The sequence below is a fragment of the Solanum tuberosum genome, unplaced genomic scaffold (genome assembly GCF_000226075.1).
Source record: "Solanum tuberosum cultivar DM 1-3 516 R44 unplaced genomic scaffold, SolTub_3.0 scf00446, whole genome shotgun sequence".
NCBI lineage: Eukaryota > Viridiplantae > Streptophyta > Magnoliopsida > Solanales > Solanaceae > Solanum > Solanum tuberosum.
In genome coordinates, this window is record NW_006239368.1 from 385546 (window position 1) to 406386 (window position 20841).

General features: G+C 35.7%; 1 protein-coding gene and 1 pseudogene across 1 annotated transcript in view; both read right to left on the reverse strand.

Moving 5' to 3' along the window:
• The window catches only part of LOC102593765 (leucine-rich repeat receptor-like serine/threonine-protein kinase At1g17230), an 8897-nt gene extending 4520 nt beyond the window's left edge, over positions 1-4377 (reverse strand). Inside the window, exon 1 of the mRNA XM_006363561.2 lies at positions 4294-4377. The gene's annotated coding sequence lies outside the window, so the exon portion shown is untranslated. The remainder of the gene's footprint in view (positions 1-4293) is intronic.
• A 343-nt stretch (positions 4378-4720) lies between these two features.
• LOC102597058 (receptor-like protein 12) lies at positions 4721-7887 on the reverse strand (annotated as a pseudogene).
• Positions 7888-20841: the final 12954 nt, after the last annotated feature.

The following is a 20841-nucleotide window of genomic DNA, read 5'->3' on the forward strand; positions in this document are numbered from 1 at the left end:
TCTTTTATAATGTGGAGGCCTCCAAAATCGACGGAAAGATTTTTTCATTGGCCAATTTTATAATCTAAACATCAAATCATATGAAACTAACAAATGTAAACATAAAATAATATGCAACAATTGACAAACAGTAACAAAAACCACTTACTGGCATTAAATAAAAAATAATAAAATAACAATCAACTTAACAAGCAAACTTTGAACTAAAAACTAAAAAAAAAACAATTAAAATTAGTTAACAACCAAATAATAACAACGTAATAAAATAAAAGGAAAACATAAATGAAAATAGTCTAATAATCATGAATGGAACAACATGGCTTAATGTCACAAGGAAACAAAAACATAATATGCAATCTTTTTTAGAATATGATAATTAACCATGAAAATTGAAAGAATGATAATGATTGAAAGAAGACACCAACAGTAACTCATGGTCAAACTAGGAACAACACAAAACTCACATTAACCAATCAGAGAATGACCATAATTATTATAATGCCTTTCCAATTGAAAGAAGACACCAACAGTAACTCATGGTCAAACTCACATAAAATTAATAATATAATAATAAATAAAAGACCAAGTAAATAAACACATTCAACAACGAGAAGCAAAGCATTAAACAGACCATTCAACTCACTTGAGTGTAAAAAATCAACCAATTTAGTATAACAATGGTACTGAAACATAATCGAATAGTTTCGACAAAGATTAACACAAAATTAATTAAAGAGTGAAACTAAAAATCTAAAATAACAGTTAGGACATAGATGAACAAATTAATCATTTGATATTTATTCCAATAAGAAAAAGAAACACATACAATAGCCACGAAGATGTTACCGGAAATGAGATATTCCATCCACATTTGGGTTTGTCATCGGGGTTTACGCCGGAGACGGCGTCGAGCTTCTGTCTCACGTGAGATCTGTAAAACAAACAAAAATAAAAGGAAGGGAGGGAAGGGGGCTAGTTCGATCGCTCCTCGCCGGAGCTACTGGTGGAGGCATGGGTTTGAGGCGGCTGTTTGGAGTCATTTGTGTGGTTGTTAGACTGGTGGGTCGTTACCAGTGATTATTTCACTGGAAAAAGGGGAAAAATGAAGAAGGTGTCGATCTGGTGGTGACGAGGTCTGGTCGGTTTTGGGACTGGTTTTGGTTGGAAAAATGGGAAAAATAAAGAAAGGGGTTTTGAAGGTTGATTTTTGGTGGCTCGTGGTGGTTGAACAGTTGCGAGGTCTGGTTTGTGGTGTTTAGCTCTAGTTCGTCGGAACTTTGAGCTCCTCGCCGGAGCTGCTGCCGGAATCGCTGGATTGTTGAGATTTTTTGGTGGTCTGCGTATGGTTTGGTTGTTTTCTGGTGGGAAAGGGGAGAAGGAAGGATCTGGTTGCTGTGTGCTCTATGCTGGAGAATATGGAGATGGCTCAGAGAGGTGCTTGGTGGTGAAGAACAGTGAGGGAAAGGGGTTTTTGGGTCTGTTTTTCGTTGGGTTGATGGAGCTGTTGTGGTGATGAGCTGCTGGAAAAAGGAGAAAAAAAACAAAAGGGGGGTTTTTGGGCCGTCGGAACTTCACCGGATTCCGGGGTGGTGGCGGCCGGAATATCAATGACTAGTGGAACCCTTTTGTAGATAAAAATTTGAAAATTTGAAACCCTAAAAATATTCACCACCCCCCTTTAACCTAATGTGTTAGTTCTATATGTAGAGAATTGAAAATTATCAATGGGCCCAAGTGATGGGCTCAAAGTTGTGGCCCAAAATATATAATTTTATCCACATCAAAATGAATTTTTGAACTATATTAAAATAAATGTTAAAAAATGTAATGAACGTAATTAATGACATGTAAAAAGTGTCATTTTAACAGAAATAACGATTTAATTAAAATGAACAAATATTTGAATGTATTCAACCAGCTGTGACAAAAATATGTAATTAAAATTAACTGAAAAATAATACTAAGTTTTGACAAACAAAGATAGTTATCGATAAACTTACTTAAAATTATAAAAGATATATTTTGAACAATTAAATAGATAAAACTTAAAAGTTACGAATTTTAAAAATGTTAGGCCAAAATTGGGTGTCAACAATGAAGAGTCTATCAAAGACACTCACACGACATTATTTATATTATCTTCTTTCATCCAAATTTGTGATCATTTTGCATTCTACATTAGGTTAGTCTACATCATTTGTAAAATTTTCATTATCAATTTGTAATTGTAAGAATTCTTACTAATTCATTTATTTGTATTCTTTAAATTTTCATGCATATTCATCTTCTTTTTGTTGAGAAATATGTAAATTATCATAGTTACAAGATGAATATTCTCCAATATGAAGTTGTAAGTGAATTTTTTTTTATTTTTTTTTTTGATAACCGAGAAATCCGTCTGTGACCCGCCCTTTGGACCAATCACAGCCTTCTAAACTCGGTGGATAATGGGCCCGCCCCTCTACCCTTCGTGAATTTTTATTTTTTATATCTCCAACTTTTTGTTGAGAAATATGTAAATTATCATAGTTACAAGATGAATATTCTCCAATATGAAGTTGTACGTGAATTTTAATTTTTCATATCTCCAACTTTTTGAGTTTTTAAATATAACTTCATAATTGATTAATATATTTTTGTATTCTTCATTTCTTCTATCTTTAGGATATAAATATAATAAAGCTAATCCCAATTTATATTTATAATTAATTGTTTTGAGAGTAAGCATGCTAAATCTAGCAAAATATTTACACAACTTGACCCGTAAAAGAGTAATAAACATTTATAGTTATGTCTTCTTCATTGTTTGATAGTCATTTATCTTTTTAAAACAACATGTTTGTACTTTTTCCTATTACGGTGAGGTATAAAATTAGTGCAAACGTAAAAATAAAATAAAAAATAATGTAAAGTAAAAAGATGACTAAATGTTACATTGAATTTTATTGTATTAGAATTCATATTTAATTTTTTATATACAATTCCTTTAATATATAGTTCAAGAAATACAGTGTATCTATATTTTTAACTTAGTCATGCTTCATTTTTTTTTTTTTATGATTTTAGTTTTTTATACATATGAAACATACAGCCGCTACCCTTTGGGTGCGCACAGGGTAAAACCCCCATTCCTATGCAATAGCTCGCAAACCACATAGGAGAGGTAAACCGCACTAGGCAAGCCTGGTGCGACAAGCTCGACCCAGAAGGCAAACCCCTTGCTTTCGCTGGCAAGGAGTTTCGAACTTGAGACCTCCAACATGGAAGTCCCAAGCTCAAACCACTGGGCCACCCCGAAGGGTGCATTTTGACTTCTTACAAAATGTAATTAAATCAATATGACAATATTTTTGTCTATATATTTTAATGTGATGTCTTTTATTATGGATGTCATGTCTTTACTTTTTTGTTTGAAATTCTAAAAGTTTATTTTTTTATGAAGCATTAAAAATATCAAACCTCCAACATCTAACAAAAGATTTCCATGCTATATTTTGTGAAGAGTTTTATTCTTATGTCAAGCTTACATACAAAAGGACTTAACTTTGAACTTAGTGATGAATTTATGAACTCTCCACTATGATATACTCCCTCCGTTTCAAAAAGAATAATCTAGTTTCCTTTTTAGTCTGCTTAAAAAAGAATGACCCCTTTCCTTTTTTGGTAACACTTTAACTTCAACTTTTCACGTGGCATGTTTAAGGCCACAAGATTAAAGGGTATTTTGATACATTTGACATAACTTTAATTTAGAACCACATGATTAAAAATTCTTTCTTTTTGAAACAGAGGGAGTTATGACTATGTTAAAAATATAGATACACTATATTTTTTATATAGACAAAAATATTGTCATAATGATTGAATTACATTTTGTTAGAAGTCGAAATGCTATAGACAATATGTTTCATATGTATAAAAACCTAAAATCATAAAAAAAGAAAGAAAAAAGGAAGCATGACTATGTTAAAATATAGATACACTATATTTCTTAAATTTTGTTCCAAGTCAAACTAGGTCATTCTTTTATAAACAGGGAAATATTTACTTATATAGAAAGATGTTTTACTGATTCATATCGCGTTCATCAGAATCATGTCAGCTTGGGAACAAATTTTAGAATTTGGCACTTCAGATATCTCAGAAGAAGCATCAGAGTTACAAGTAGAAGAAATGGAACTCAAATTGAGAAAATTTTGGGGATAATTACCCACACCATTTGTCAGATATGGAGTTTAGATCTAAAGGAGGAATGAAAAGCAGAATATGAAAGAAAGAAGCGCAGATACTTACCCGTTTGCCATGGTCGCTGATACGAAGTATAGAATGGAGAAGAGCAAAGGTTTCCTAATTTCTGGACCAAATGTTCTCCAGATTTCTTTTTACTTTTATTTTCTGTTTTTTGTTAAATTAGGCAGCCAATTTGGGCCATCCTTTTGTTTCTTTTGACATAAATAAATAAAATGGCCCATGTGACCAAGCCAATTAATTAAAAAAAGAAAAACTTATATAAATTGACTTTTCTAATGTCAATTAGGGACAAACGTGCGTTCCAAGGACTAGTCTATGTAATAGCTGTATATATTTGTGTAATAATGGAGTTAATTGCTTCCTAAAAGACACTAATTTCCCATACAGAAAACAAAGAAAACACAAAATGAACTCCTTCATTCAACATGCAGGCTTATCCAACAAAACAGAATGTAAAAAGATCCAATTTCAAAGCTTAGGCACCAATTAGTGAACAGAATGTGCTTATAGTCATACTGCAGCAACTGCCATGACCTTGTCTACTCTACAATAATAAAGCTTAACTTACCTTGACCTCCTTCTGTTTCTATTTCTGCCCGCCTTTTTGTGCTCACCAAATATTCTGAAAAGAAGTCTGTCAACGAGCCCATTGTATCTTGTGCTATGCAAAAGCAGCCAGGTAACGATGCCAAAACACAATGAAGATCCCAATGCAAAACTTATATATTTCCCATCAACTGTTTCATCGTCAGAATGGCTTCTTGGTTGTGACGATCCATGCATTTTGGTGTCACTGCACAGTTTCTTCAGCGGAAAATCACACAGCCCTGTGCTCCCTTCAAAGGATTCTGCTGAGAATGTCTGCAGTTGGTTGCCTCTTGGAATCCTACCGGAAAGTTGATTAAAAGATAGGTTCAAGAAAGCAAGGAATGTGAGACTCGCGAGCTCGTCTGGAATTCTCCCACTTAACTGGTTTACCGAAAGATCTAAGGATCCAAGCTGACTCAACTTTCCGAGGGCCTTTGGTATTCTTCCTGTCAAAGCATTGTGCGAAAAGTTAAGAAGGTAAAGCAATTTGAGATCTCCCAATACCTCTGGTATCTCTCCTTCAAAGTTGTTGCTGGAGAAATCGATGGATGTAAAAACTTCAAGAATATTCTCAATCTCCATCTCCTGACCTTTGAGAGTTAAAGTCACTCTATTTCGATAGTAGAGGCCATAGTTGATGAATTCAACTTCCAAGTAGTGTAGTCGTGGCTCTGGATTTCTGCTCTTCATCATGCCTTCCAAGTTCGAGAAGTAATGTGGTAGCAGTGCTCCCCTGAAATTGTTGGAAGCAATATCTATAATTTGAAGCTTCGACCATGTTTGATTAGCTATACGACACTGGAGATCTCCATAAAACTTGTTCGACCTTAGGACTAGGATGTGCAAACTGGGTAATGTTTTCAACATACATGGGAATGTATCTCTAATCTTGTTGTTTCCAATGTCCAAAACCTCCAGAAATGCACATCTTTGCAGGGATCTTGGTACTTTTCCTTCTAAGTTATTGTTGCTGAGGTCTAAAGTTTTCAAACTGCAGTTTGACAAAAATGTATCAAGAATAATGCCACTTAGTCTGTTTCTCCCTAGATTCAGCACTGAGAGATAGTCAAACATTTGAAATAGACATGGAGGTAGTTTGCTGTTTATGGAATTGTTTGACATATCAAGAAATTGAAGCTGATATAGATTGCATATGGAAGAGGGTATTGATCCTGTAAGTTTATTATTGGCAATTGAAAGGTAGATAAGAGAAGTAGGTACAATGGGTATATTGCCGTGGATCCTGTTGTTATGCAAGTCAATGACACTCCATAATTCTGAAGATGTGTCGTAAGGTTCTTCCAAAGCCTCGAGGAAATTGCAAGAAAGATTAAGATAACTTAAACTATTACTCCAAATCCAGCTGGGTACTTGTCCTGAAATATTGTTGTATGAAAGGTCTAATGCAATCATGAGTGACTGGTTTTTGAGATCCGGGAACTTTTGCAACTGGCATGATGCCAAGTTCAGTTCACTCATTTGGGGAAAGGGAAATGAGGTTGAATTATTACCCTGTACATCAATTCTCAAATTGTTGTAAGAAAGGTCAAGTGTTTTTAGCCTAGGAAGTCCCTTTATCGCTTCGATATTAATGGTCCCACTGAAGGAGTTGGAAGAAAGTGAGAGTTGTGAAAGCCTATTGAGTTTAAAGATAGACCGGGGGATTGATCCATTTAGATAGTTATTGCTCAAGTCAAGTTCATACAAAAAAGAGGAGGACGCGTTAGCAAATTCATGGACTTCTCCACTGAAGTGATTATTCTGAAGTTCAAGCACCTGCAATGATGGAATGGAAAACACAACTGTCGGAAGGGTCCCACCGATAGAATTGTCTTCCAAGTATAGATATTCAAGCTCTGAAAGACCTCCAAAATGAGTAGAAGAAAGTGGACCTGTTAGATTGTTATGAGAAAGGTCAATGTAATTGAGCTTCTTTGCCTTATGAAAGAGAGGGATTGAGCCAGTAAAGCTATTGGATGTAAAGTCTAAATAAACTAAATCTCTTAGATTTTCCATTTTTTGATGAGATAGGTCCAAAGAAATTGCATGAACTTAAGTCAATCTCGGTTAAGGTTGTGAGGTTAGCAATTGAATCCGGAAGTAAACCTGTGAAATTTGTGCTGCCAAGCCCTAACTCCCTTAATGAACCATTCTGTGAAAAGTCAGGTAAAGTGCCAGTGAGTTTTTCATTGCCATATAAATCAAGCTCCTGTAGAGTTGGTACCTGAAAGATCTATTCGGAAATTCACCTCTCAAGTTGCAGTTACTGAGACTAAGGGTTGTCAATTTTGTAAAATTTGCTAGAAATTCAGGAACTATACTGGACAAGTTATTGCCATCGAGACGAATGACTGAAAGGAAATGAAGATTTAAGAGGATGGGATCAAAAGGGCTTGAAATGCCACAATTTGTCATGCTTAACACTCTTAACTGAGGCAGAGATGAAGATAAGGTTGAGCACCACTCAATCCCCTTCCATGATATGTGCACTTCATCAAGATAAAGTTCTCTAAGATTTGCCAGGTTTCCAACCAGTGTCTTCAGATCTCCGCTCTCAAGCTTTAATGCGACATTAGAAAGGTCAAGAAACGTTAACTTCGTCAATCTTGACAATTCCATTGGAATCTTCCCACCAAAACCAGCAAATGACAAATTCAGGTATGTTAAGTTTGTGAGCTTATAAACTTCTGTTGCTATTTGAATAGAGTTTAAATGATTATAAGCCAAATTCAGCTTCTCAAGATACTGAAGATCGAATAGACTGGTTGGATTCTCAAGTCCGCTGAAGATTGCTTCATTGTCCAGTTCCAAAACAAGCACATGACCTTTCTGATCACAACTTACACCTGGCCACTGGCAACAGTCAGTGTTTTGATTCCATCTGACCAGTTTGGTTGACCTAGAAGAATCGAATGTAAGACCATTCTTGAGTTTAAGCAACAACGCCTTTTGATCGCCCAAACAATGACCATACACTGGAGAATTAATCAAAAAAAGCACCACCAGCATGGTGATGAAAGAAAGCTGTAGCAGGAGTGATATTTTCATTGTGAGGTAATGTTATTAAATGCAGTAATGATATTGAATGATGTGTTGCATGTATACAAATAATATTGGCCGGCACACGCATAGAAATATTAAGCAAAGACAAGGAATGAGCAACTAAAGTTACTCCAATTTTGAGTTTTGAAAACGTCAAGACAGCATCACCATTTTGTCTAATCATGAGGTCCTACTTCAGATGTTTTAAAATACAAACAAAGTTGATGTTTCTGTCTTTTAGTTTATGCATAGGATAGTGAGGAAGGCTACTCTTTTGTCTCTTATCTAGTCTTTAGTCTCTAAATAGACAAAATCCAATTTAGTTTTCTGTTGACTTGGGTTGTGCATATGTAAGTCAACCTAAAATGTTAAATCACCTAAGGGTTAAATCTGAAAACTTCCCAGAATTTGCCTTGTCTGAATTTGCGCGACTTGAGCTTGTAATTAAATGGAAACTTTGTCCTCTCTGATATTAGGAAGAGAGGAAAAAGTGTAAGTTTTTGTGGTTATACAAGTAAAGTATGATTTAGGCTTCGGGGAAAAGAAAAAAAGCAATAAGTAAGCTAGGTGCAGGGGTTACAAATCAAGTGAACAACTATTGAAATTCATTTTCAAGATTGCTATGGTCATTAAACAAAAAGTGAGTGCAAGATATGTGTAAATATCGTAAAATTCCCTGTCATTTTGTAGTACACTGTTCCTTTTTGTCTCCCAAATTCTAATCAACATTGAAATGGATCTCCTGGCTAACATTAGGTAAAATCATTCATACTGTTTTATTTAAAAATATGATTTAGACTAGTTTTAAGAGTCGCCACTTAATTTTTAAGAAAAATTAAAAAAACTATTGTTTTCAAAAGACTAAAACAGAAAATCTGATGAAAACTTTAAAAAGGAGTTCAGGGTTCTTATTAGCATTTCGGGAAGGGTTTGAAAGCACCCGAAATGCCCGTCAATACGCGGTTATCCGACAATTAATTATTTGGCTAATATTTTAAGTAATATAAATATTTGTCTAAGTTGCGAATAAATAGTTTAAAACTCTAAATTATTTTTAAGGGCAAGGGAAAAATTACTCAGGCAAATAACTTATAAATATTCTTGAAGCAATGATAACTTTGTTTAATTTTAGAAGAAATATAAGTGTTTACTCGAAATGGACTCTTTTTGGGGAATTCAATTTTTAAAACCTTGAAATCAAATTTAACAAATAAAACACATAATAGCAGTTAAATAGGTAGGGAATGAGAATTTGGGCCCAAGTCTGGATCTGTCCTCCTTGGCGAGTACTTGGGCCTATTTTCATATTGGGCCTTTGGCCCAATTCTTGCCCATTTTTTGTACCTGTCCTAGACTAAATTTCGAAATTTACTTCTTTGGGCCTGAGGCCCATCTTCCACATGTCTTAAATTCTAACAAGATAGTAATAAGTGAAATGACAAGGGCTTAGACCCAAAATAACAAAATACAATCTCTTTTTATATAAAGAGTGGGCCTTTGGCCCAATCTTTTTAATTCTCCTCTGCATCGAATTCCTTCAACCCTGTTCATCAGTTTTTATGGCTTGGCTAACTCGACAAAAATTTATGTGGCCTTCGTGGCCCATTTCGAAATGTGAGAGGATGGAGGACTTGAGTCCAATTTGGACTCCATACGAAATCACATGATATAGGAAAAGAAGAACAAATTAGCCAAATGAAAGAGATATAGAATAAGTATTAATTTAATGAAATAAAAAAAAATGAAAGAAAAGAGACCACTACTTTAATCAATCTAGGCAGGGAGGACACATATGGTTTGCACAAAATAGTTTTGATTAAATCGAGACTACCCCAACAATGGACTGAAGGGGAATAAAATAATCTAGGCTATATTTAGTTTGTCAAAATACAACTTAACGGTAATAACTTTAAGCTCAAACTTAACAAATAAAGGAATTAAGCATTATTTTTAAAAAGAAAAATCAATAATTACTCCATGCTTATCCAAATATTGAGATCATTTGAGCTCCATTTGCAATATTCAAAGCATAAATAAGACACCAAAAATATAACAAAAGCGCCAGTCCACATGCCTCATATGTAAAAAAAGTAACATATGGAATCAATATATTTAAGCTTATAAGAAGAAAACTTCACCGAACTACTGCATTGAAATTTCAAGCAGCAAGACTCACATATGACAATTTTTGCATAAATGAATAGCATTTTTATCTAGTTAGAAAGGCAGTACCACGTCTATGCGACATTAGGGAAATTGCATACTTTGAACACGAACAAACCGGCAAACAAATTAGTGGCAAACGATAAAGCACACTTCATTTTTTTATTTTTTTATTTTTTTATTTTTTTATTTTTTTATTTTTTTATTTTTTTATTTTTTTATTTTTTTATTTTTTTATTTTTTTATTTTTTTATTTTTTTATTTTTTTATTTTTTTTCTTTGACAACAATAGATTAGATGTTCAACACACAACTACTAAGACTACAATCAGCTTGACATTAAATCGAAGTAAAAGAAGTAATAATAACAGAAATAAACTTAGCGTATTCAATTCTTCAGGATTCCGAACAAGAGGAAAACAAGAAAACTGAGTTTCAAACAAATCATGGAAACACGATCAGAGTTAGATAAAGAGAGTTGAAACGAGACTCGATTAAACGATCTATGAATGAACTTAAAACAGGATAAAAACACAGAGTGAAAATGAAACGGAACTATTGAATCAAACAGCTTAGACACGACATTTAGGCAACCCTTTAAGACAATGCTAAGCACAAGAAAACTTGAAACGAAGCAAGTTGTGAACAGAGAAACTAACAGATGGAGGAAAATAAGCTATTGCATTCTACAAATAGTAGGTAACACAATAAACAACTTTCACATCAATAAGTTTGCCGAGATTCTGCTTCATTTTTGTAAAAGAAATGGCATTAACAGTAAAAAAAAAAGTTGTAGCAAAGCTCAAATTTAAGAAAACAGAAAGATCACAACATCGAGTACAAATCCATAAAACTTTAATTCTATATTGCAACTAACTCAATGAAGCGACTAAAAAACATATACATCATATCGAAATATTATAAACTAAACAGCAACTAACAGCCAACTAAGCACAAAATAAAGAGCTTTTCAAACATAAAAAGGTCAATTTGAGGTAGAAGAAGGTGATACCTTTTTCGGGGTAGCGAGACAGGGACGAGAAGGAGCAAGGGTGACTTCACCACTATGCTAGCTCGACTACGAACAACGAACAAAAAGTCTGGACAGAATTCAAGCCGCTCTATATTCGGAGTGTATTTTTTTATTTGTATTCAAACTACTTTGGCTCAAGCTATTCTCTGTATTTTCGCTAAAAAATTTCCAACTAAAAAATCTTTTCCCCCTCCCTTAAACAGTGAATAAAAGGGAAAATATATAGGGGATATTTAGGGTTAGAAAATGGGGGGAAAAGATCCAATTCGAATGGGAATCAAGGCCCAATAAATTCAAACTTCGGCAAACCTTTCACCATTTTAGGGAGACACCCTTTTCTGAGATCTTCAACCCCATTCCGAAAGAGGAAAGAGAGGAACGGATGGCTAATTCGTTTTCATCGTCCTTGAAGCGCCACGCGGCTCAATCCTAAGGCTGGAAGAACGAACTTGCAGGTGCTTTTACTGCTTCTGCGTCAGGGACGCCACTTCTGGGTTCTCGCGTGAAGAAGAAATGGGTGGAGGTCGTTCATGCGTCTGTTCCGCGTCGTGTATTTTGACATTGTAGCTTTCTGGTCACGCGAGGAAGAAGAAAAATGAGGTGGGGTTAGGTCGTTTTGGTGAAATGGGTCGGCTGCTGTATTGTATTGGGTTGGGGCTTGGAGAGTTATTAGAGAAAAGGGGTCTGGGAATTGTTTTGGTACTGCTGTACGATGGGTCTTTTGGAATGGTTTTTTTTTTCTTTTGTTTTGTGGGCTGATGGGTTAGGAATTAAGGGTTGGAAAAAGCTGTTGGAAAATTGCACTTGGGCTGAAGGAAATTGTGAGTAAAAGGTTCAAAACTTGGTCTTTTAATGGATTGAATGGAGGTAAGAAAAGGGGCTAGATTTGTAATAGGAAAATAGCCACATGATTTGCAATTATAGCCATGGGAATTGAGAAGTTAGTCAAATTGAGTTTATTTAGTGAATTTGGCAAGAATTTAGATAGGATGAATTAATATAATTAATTTACGAGCTTCTTAATCTTAACAAAATAAATAATTAACTTGATTATAAACTAATTAACTCAAAAATATAAGTATTAATTAACTAAACTAATTAACCAACTATTTAAGCAAAACTAAAATCTTTTTGATACGATTTTTGAATATTCATAAACTATACTAATTATATACAAAATTATATAAAACATATATTATTTAAAAATTATAAAGAAGTGACAAAACTATTTAAAATAACTTTAAAAATAATTTGAATTTTATAAAGTCAATTATTTGAAATAGTTTGGAATTTAAGAAGATTGCTGATTAATTTATATTGTGGAGGTCCAAAATTGGGTGTCAACAACTGTCCCTCGTTTTACTTGGATTGATGACAAAAATCTGAGGAAAATAAAATTGATGAATCCAATTTTGACCGACCACATCTCCATCTTCGGAAAAAGGATTTTGGTACGAACTTTAAGAATTATTGCCGAACCCCGACAAATGGATTTCCTACATATCTCAGGCTATATGAGAATTCAGGCCACTTGTAGTTCGATACGCTTGATTTTCATGTACGATTTTGAAATAATTCAAAAGCCATCCTAATACCGAATTATGGAGGGACCGGAATGCTCGAGAATAAGATTTAAAAGCGAATATTGGAATACAGCCGAGTTTTCAACATTGATCCCGCCTACATATCCCTCAGCATAGGAAATCAGGTTGTTTGTAGTTTGACTCGATCGGTTGAAAAGGAAATCTATTATGCAAGATAACCTTTGGTTCTGGAAGAGCGACAAAGTAAGTCGAGTATGAAAATGAGGCTTGCAACCTCTTAGTCATGAATGTGGCACACTTTACACCCATAATTAAGAACTTACACAGACATAATTTCCAAATCTCTTGGTGCATTGTTACTCAGATTGGAAAGCCACTTCCGGTAGAGACCAAAAATTTCTGGATGCGAAACTGAAATCGACAAACCCAAAGATAAACCCACATGCCTTCTGATAGGGGTGTGGTTTGATTGTGGTGGAAGTCGCTCCTCTGCTCGCATCCTAAGAGTTTGGCACTCCTCTTTGGACTATGTCCCAGTTCGCTGCTAAGAAAAAGTTTCACGTTGTGCTGCATCCTTTTTTATGTCGTCCGCACCTGTGTTTTATTTTGAGAATTCATCCTCTCGGATGCTCTTGACAAAGACTGAAATAAAACTCATTAGCATAAAAATACAATTCAAATGGAGAGATAGTGTCTTTTACCGTGTCGACACTTAATTTCTCTCATTGAACATTGATGTCAACTTCATCTGGTTTAACGTAAAGCAAATAAAGCTTGTATATTATATTTGCAATATAATCTTCAATGCACTCTTCTTTTGATGTCGAAGCAATAAGGTAGGCTGATGTAATATGTTGATACTTTCTCTTGACGTCGTTGTTGACGGTTCTCTTAAAATATTCTTGCAAATGACAATGATGAAGTTGATGTTGATTTTTTTGCGATGCATGCTTTCCTTCCTCGCGATGTATGATTCTTTCTCTTGCAATGCATGACTCTTTATTTGCGATGTATGATTCTTCCTCTTGCGATGCATGGTTGCCTTCTCTGGCTATACATGACTTCTGTGCGATGTATGACTTCCTCCTCTTGCTATGCGTAACTTCTTTCTCTCGCTATGCATGATTTCCTTCTCTCGCTATGCATGACTTCTTTCTCTTGCTATCCATGATTTCCTTCTCTTGCTATGCATGACTTCCTTCTCTTGCTATGCATGACTTCTCTGCGATGCATGACTTTCTTCTCTTTCTATGCATGATTTCCTTTCTCTTGTTGCCTCCCTGGTACCAAACGAAGATAATGTTACACCGAGCAACATAGGTGATCTTCCAGGTATCTTCTGGGTGGCGATATCGTCTCAATTGACAATACAAAAATGACCATCGGAGTAGTGGTATCATCTCATTTGACAATACGATATGCATGGCTCTCCGGGTAAGAATATTCTTATGTCTGATAATATGATGCAGATAAACGTCCTCCAGGTATTTTTCGTTGCTAGAAAAAAAATAAAATTTCTTTCTTTGAGGTTTTCATTTGTTCCATCTTCTAATATAATTGCAATGTTCATTACAAACCTCGCTTTGCTAAGAATTTGAATAGAATAATGCTACTCATATTCTCAATTCTTTGGTATAAGAAGCACGAAACTTTTCCTGCATCCACAGAAAAATTGTTAGTTTAAAGTGAACTGATCTGTGTCGATCTCTTCGGTTGTGTACTCTTTGTCTTGCTATCTCCGGTTGATTTCTCCGATCTCCCCCCTCTTGATAGATAAGACAAAACATTTTACGCAAAATAATTGAAACATGAAAGGAAAGTTTTAAGGAAAATAGGTTTTTTTTCTTTCAAAAAAGTAATATTTGGAAAAGGTCACTGCCAAGTGTCATGTCACGTCAAGCTTAGTGAACGTCTTTGAAGTTGATGTTTCGAGATCTATTTGAGTACTTGCTGGGAAGTATTCAAAGTTGTTCCAAACTTTCGATGAACCTTATTGAAATTTTAAGGCCATCCTAAAAAATTTTCGTCCCAGTTAACTGTCTTGGCTTATCTCGAACTGTTGGTGAGCAAATCACGAAATTTTTGAGATCTTCTCAAAAATTTTGTCGCAGTTGCAAATCTCGAAGTAACTTCAGTCTTGGTTTGTTGGAGAGATCTTTCTCTTGAGAATTTTTGAGTCCCTCTCAAAAATTCTATCCAGTTTCTATTGTAAAGAAAAATATGAGTCTTACGGGAGATATGACCGAGCCCTTGTGGCGCTTACGTATCCCGTTGAGGTAGGAATCAGGTCAAATGTAGTTCTCCCTTAAGGATTAACAAAAATAAAAAAAAATTACAAAGAAATTGATCGAGACCGACATAGGCCGCCTACGTATCTCATTCTCGAGAATTCAGGACGAACGTAGTTCATTACAAAAGGGCAGATTCTAAACAAAGCAATTACAAGCAAATAGAGGGATTACAAGGAAATAATCGAAGTACAAACTGAAGCTTCACACATAGTATCGCTTGACAACATTTGACCTGATCGGTTTTGGCCATTCGGTGTCATTCATCTCCGACAAGACCAAGGCACCTCCGGATAACACTTTGCGAACCATGTAGGGTCCTTGCCAATTTGGTGCAAATTTCCTTTGTACTCAGCTTGATAAGGGAAAATGCGTTTGAGAACCAACTGACCAATTTCAAATATCCTGACTCTTACTTTCTTATGGAAAGCACGAATCATTTTCTGTCGATACAGTTGACCATGATAAACAACAACCATTCTCTTCTCATCAATCAATGTTAGCTGATCAATCCGCTTGCGAACCCATTCAGCATCACTCAATTCAGCTTCTTGGATGATTCTCAATTAAGGTATTTCAACCTCGGCAGGTATAACTGCTTCTGTTCCATATACTAACAAGTATGAAGTTGCTCTGATTGACGTCCTAACAGTCGTTTTGTATCCCAACAAAGCATATGACAACATCTCATGCCAACCTCGATAATTGTCAATCATTTTCCTCAAAATTTTCTTGATGTTCTTGTTGGTGGCTTCTATAACTTCATTCATTTGGGGACGATAGGCGGTTGAGTTCCGGTGAGTAATTTTGAATTGTTCACATATCTCTCTCATCAAATGACTGTTGAGATTCGTTACTTCAGTAATGATAGATTCAGGTACTCCAAACCTACATATCAAATTGTTGCGAACAAAATCAACTACAACTTTCTTGGTTACCGATTTGTATGACGCTGCTTCCACCCACTTGGTGAAGTAGTCAATGGCAACCAAAATGAATCTGTGTCTGTTGGAGGCGGCTGACTCTATTGGACCAATGACATCCATGCCCCAAGCTACAAACAGTCAAGGTGAACTCATAGTATTGAGTTCGTGAGGTGGCACTCGAATCAAATCACCATGCACTTGACTTTTATGGCACTTCTGCACAAACTTTCAACAATCAAGCTTCATAGTCATCCAAAAATAACCGGCTCGGAGGATCTTCCTCGCCAAAGTGAGCCCATTCATGTGAGTACCACAAACTCCGACATGTATCTGTTCCAGAAGCTTTGCAGCTTCATTAGCATCAACACATCTGAGAAGACTTAAATCTGGAGTCCTCCTATAAAGGATTTCCCCACTTGAAAAGAAATTGAGGGCCATGCGACATATCGACTTCTTCTGGTTGAACGTTGCATTCTCAGGATAAGTCCCGATCTTTAAATACTTCTTGATGTCAAAATACCAAGGCAAACTATCTGGTTCTGGTTCAACATGTGAACAATGGACAGGCTGCTCTTTTACCTCTATATCCAAACAATCAATATAACTTGTATCTGGATGTTTAATCATCGAGGCAATATAACTTGTTCCTCTATATCCAAGGGATCAATATAACTTGTATCTGGCGAGAGCATCGGTCAACTCGTTTTGTGTCCTTGGAGTGTGTCTGATCTCCATCTTGTGGAACCTTTTGCACAACTTCTGTATATACTGCACGTACGGTGTGATCTTTGGGTTCTTCACGACCCATTCTCCTTGAACTTGGTGAATTAGCAAATCTGAATCTCCAATAACCAACAGCTCATGAACGTTCATATCAATTGCCATCTTCAGACCAAAGATGGAAGCTTCATACTCAGCCATGTTGTTCATGCAATCAAATTGGAGTTTAGCCTCCATAGGATAGTGCTAACCGGTTTCTGACACTAAGACCGCTCCGATACCTTTCACTTGGTGATTCGCCGCTCCATCAAAGAACACTCTCCAACCCCGGTATGCTTTAGAAATATCTTTACCCACAAATGCTACTTTTTCATCGGGGAAATAAGTCTTGAGTGGTTCATACTTTTCATCAACTGGATTCTCTGCAAGATGATCAGCCAAGGCATGTGCTTTTATTGCCTTCTGGTTCATGTACACAATGTCAAACTCACTCAAAAACATTTGCCATTTAGCCAACTTCCCGGTCGGCATTGCTTTTTGGAAAATATACTTCAACGGGTCCATTTTGGAAATAAGGTATGTGGTATAAGAAGACAAATAATGTCTCAATTTCTGAGCAATCCAAGTCAAAGCACAACATGTTCTCTCCAAAAGAGTGTAACGAGCCTCATATGAAGTGTATTTCTTGCTCAGGTAATAGATGGCTCGCTCTTTCTTCCCAGTTTCATCATGTTGACCAAGCACACATCTGAATGCGTTATCCAAGACAGACTTATACAGTAACAACGGACTCCCTTCTTGCGGAGGAATCAATACCGGTGGATTGGACAAATAGTTCTCGATGGCATTAAAAGCAGTTTGACATTCTCCGATCCACTTGGTCAAGGCATCTTTTTTCAACAACTTAAATATGGGCTCACACATCACGATAGATTGAGCTATGAACCGGCTGATATAGTTCAACCTTCCCAGGAAACTCATCACCTCTTTCTTGGTCTTCGGAGGAGGTAACTCTTGAATTGCTTTGATCTTGGAAGGGTCAAGCTCAATGCCCATTTTACTGACTATAAACCCCAATAACTTGCTAGCTGGCACTCCAAAAGCACATTTGGCGGGATTTAACTTCAAATTGTATCGGCGTAGACGATCAAAGAATTTCCTCAAGTGAGTCAAGTGATCCGAACTCTCACGGGACTTGATTATGACATCATCTACATACACCTCGATGTCCTTGTGAATCATATCGTGAAAGATGTTCATCATAGCCCTCATGTAACTAGCACCGGCATTTTTGAGACCAAACGGCATCACCCAATAATGATATACACCTCAAGGCGTAATGAAAGTTGTCTTTTCTGCATCCTCTTCATCCATCAGGATCTGGTAGTAACCCGCATAACAATCCCCAAATGACTGCATCTCATGCTTAGCACAGTTATCAATGAGAATATGAATGTTTGGCAATGGAAAATTATCTTTCGGGCTAGCCTTGTTGAGATCTCTGTAGTCAACACAAATTCTGATTTTTCCGTCTTTCTTGGCAACCAGAACAACGTTGGCTAACCAAGTCGGATATTGCGTAACTTCCACTACTTGAGACTCGATCCGTTTGGTAATCTCCTCTTTGATCTTTAAACTCAACTCAGGCTTGAATTTTTGAGTTTTTTGTTTTACTGGATTAAAATCTGGATTAATCGACAACTTGTGGGACACCATATTCGTACTCAGCCCTGGCACATCTCTGTAAGACCAGGCAAATACATCAATGTATTCTCTAAGAAAACGAACCAGGTGTTTTATTAGAAAATATAATTTAGACTGATTTTAAGAGTCGCCACTTAATTTTTAAGAAAAAATTAAGAAAAAACTGTTGTTTTCAAAAGACTAAAACAGAAAATCTAATGAAAACTTAAAAAGGGGTTCGGGGTTCATATTAGCATTTCGGGAAGGGTTTGAGAGCACCCGAAATGCCTGCTAATAGCGGTTATCCGATAATTAATTATTTGGCTAAAATAATTTAACTTAACTTAACTTGCAAAATTGAACTATTTTACAGTTAGAACTATTTTAAAGGGGAAATATTTAAATATTATCTAAGTGACTTATCTTGCAAAATTATTTCTTTAAATCTTGTTAAGACATGACTGGCTTAGTTAAAAAATTTTTTAAGTGAAATGGACGTCTTTCGGGGATTTGAATTGTTGATCTTAAGATTAATGACAAATATTAACAAGTAAATAACATGATAAAACAAAGAGCTAGGAAAAGGGATTTGGCCCAAATCTGGTTTTCTTGTCCGCCTGGGCCAGCATTTGGGCCTTCGGCCCATTTGAGTCACCTGCACCTGTCCTATACTAACGTAAAGAAATATTTTTTTCTTTGGGCCTTAGGCCCAATTTTTCACCTGTCCTAAATTCTAACAAAATAATAAACATAATGACTAAATAGGCTTAGACCCAATAATAACAAAATACAATTTTTTGTATAAAGAATGGTCCTTTGGCCCAATCTTTTCAATTCTCCTCTGTTTTCACATTTTTTCAACTTTAAGACTTGTACGTCGATTTTCAATGACCGGTTGACTCGATAAAGGGGTTTGAGCCTTCATGGCTCAATTCGAGGTGCAAGAGAGGGGCAAAGAAATCCACAATGGACTCGAGAGGAATTTTCACATGCAAACATAACAAGGCAAGGAATTAATACATTATCCAACTCAATATAAATATAACAAAATAAAACATATAATCCTATTGAAGTAATTCGTACAGGGACATATTGAGTGTTAATAACTTTGAAGAAGTAATTAAAAGAATACACTGATCATTGGGAACCAAGATTTACATAATAGCTGGCAACATAAATATATGACCCACAAAATGAATAAAAATTAAAAAATAAAGGGGAGGATATTCATCACATTTCAAAAACAACCAGGGAAAGACAAGTATGCTATATTGATCCCACCCAATTATAATAACCAAACTAGGAACCTACAAAATCCATTCATTTGTGAAAATTCCATCCAAAACTAAATAAATCAAGTGTATAAAGAATATGCTATCATAAATGAATGGATCAACACACGACTTTCATCCATCACTTATACTATGCACATTTGGAAGATACATTATACAACGATGTCAAGAGTAAACAAAATGGGTGTGATCAAGTTAGAAACGGATCTGAGAGAAATAACTCGACCCTTTCCAAACATACACAATTGATTAGGATCAATTAAGCAAGGAGCAACTAAGAACAAATTTTAACTATAAACTAATTAATAGGATCATCCAACATGAATATATACCAAGCAAAGATATTTTCTAGCATGTAATCGATCGGAAACTTATTCGAACTAAGATACTTCACTTAACCAAACTAACTTTTCTAAATAAAGACATGTAGCATCATCAGCAGACCTCAACTAAACCATGGGATTCACATCAACAGACTAGAAATTTTATCATACTAGCTTAATATTTTTTCATTTTTTTTAGAAGATGGCAGGGAGACAAGCCATATTGGGATTGCTACGCATGACGACATGGAGTATAACGATTTAAAAGATCATGCTAAGGCTTGCTCGAATGACTAGCTTCAGAAAAGCTAAAATGTACCAGCATTCGAAACATGACATAAATAACCATCAAGTTAAAAATGGAGATAGATACTACAATATTGCTCCACTATCAAAAAGATTCTGACATTTTGAATCAGAACAGAAGAGAGCATCGGTCAAAATCAAGAGCAAACAGAACCAAAGAAACTTCACAGAAACGAGTTCATCACACAACACTTAGAATCGACATAGAACATAAGTGAGGGGCAAGGTGTTACCTTCTTCCGGGCAACGAAATGGGGACGAGACGAGCAGGGGAGCAGCGATTCCACACCACGAGAACTCGGTTACAAATGATAACCAAGAAATTTAGACAAGCCTATCAAACTCAAACACTAAAAAAAAATGCGATTATCTCCTCTGTTTTTCCTTAAGGTGTATTTAGTCGGTATTTTAGCTAATTTTAATGCCTTAATTAAAATCTTTCCAACCCCCTTACAATGGAAGAGAAGAGATGTATTTATAGGGGGGAATTAGAGTGAAAAACGGATAGGAACAAAGGTCAAAAATGGAATTTTCCTCCAGTTTCAAAATTCAAAATCTGGAACAGGGAGCAGCTGGGTTTGCCCGAGATTTCCTCCAAAATCCCAAAAAATCCGAGGCAGCAGGGCTGCTGCGCACAACTGCTGCTGCTTTGACGTTTCTGGTCAGCAATGACGGCTGCTGTT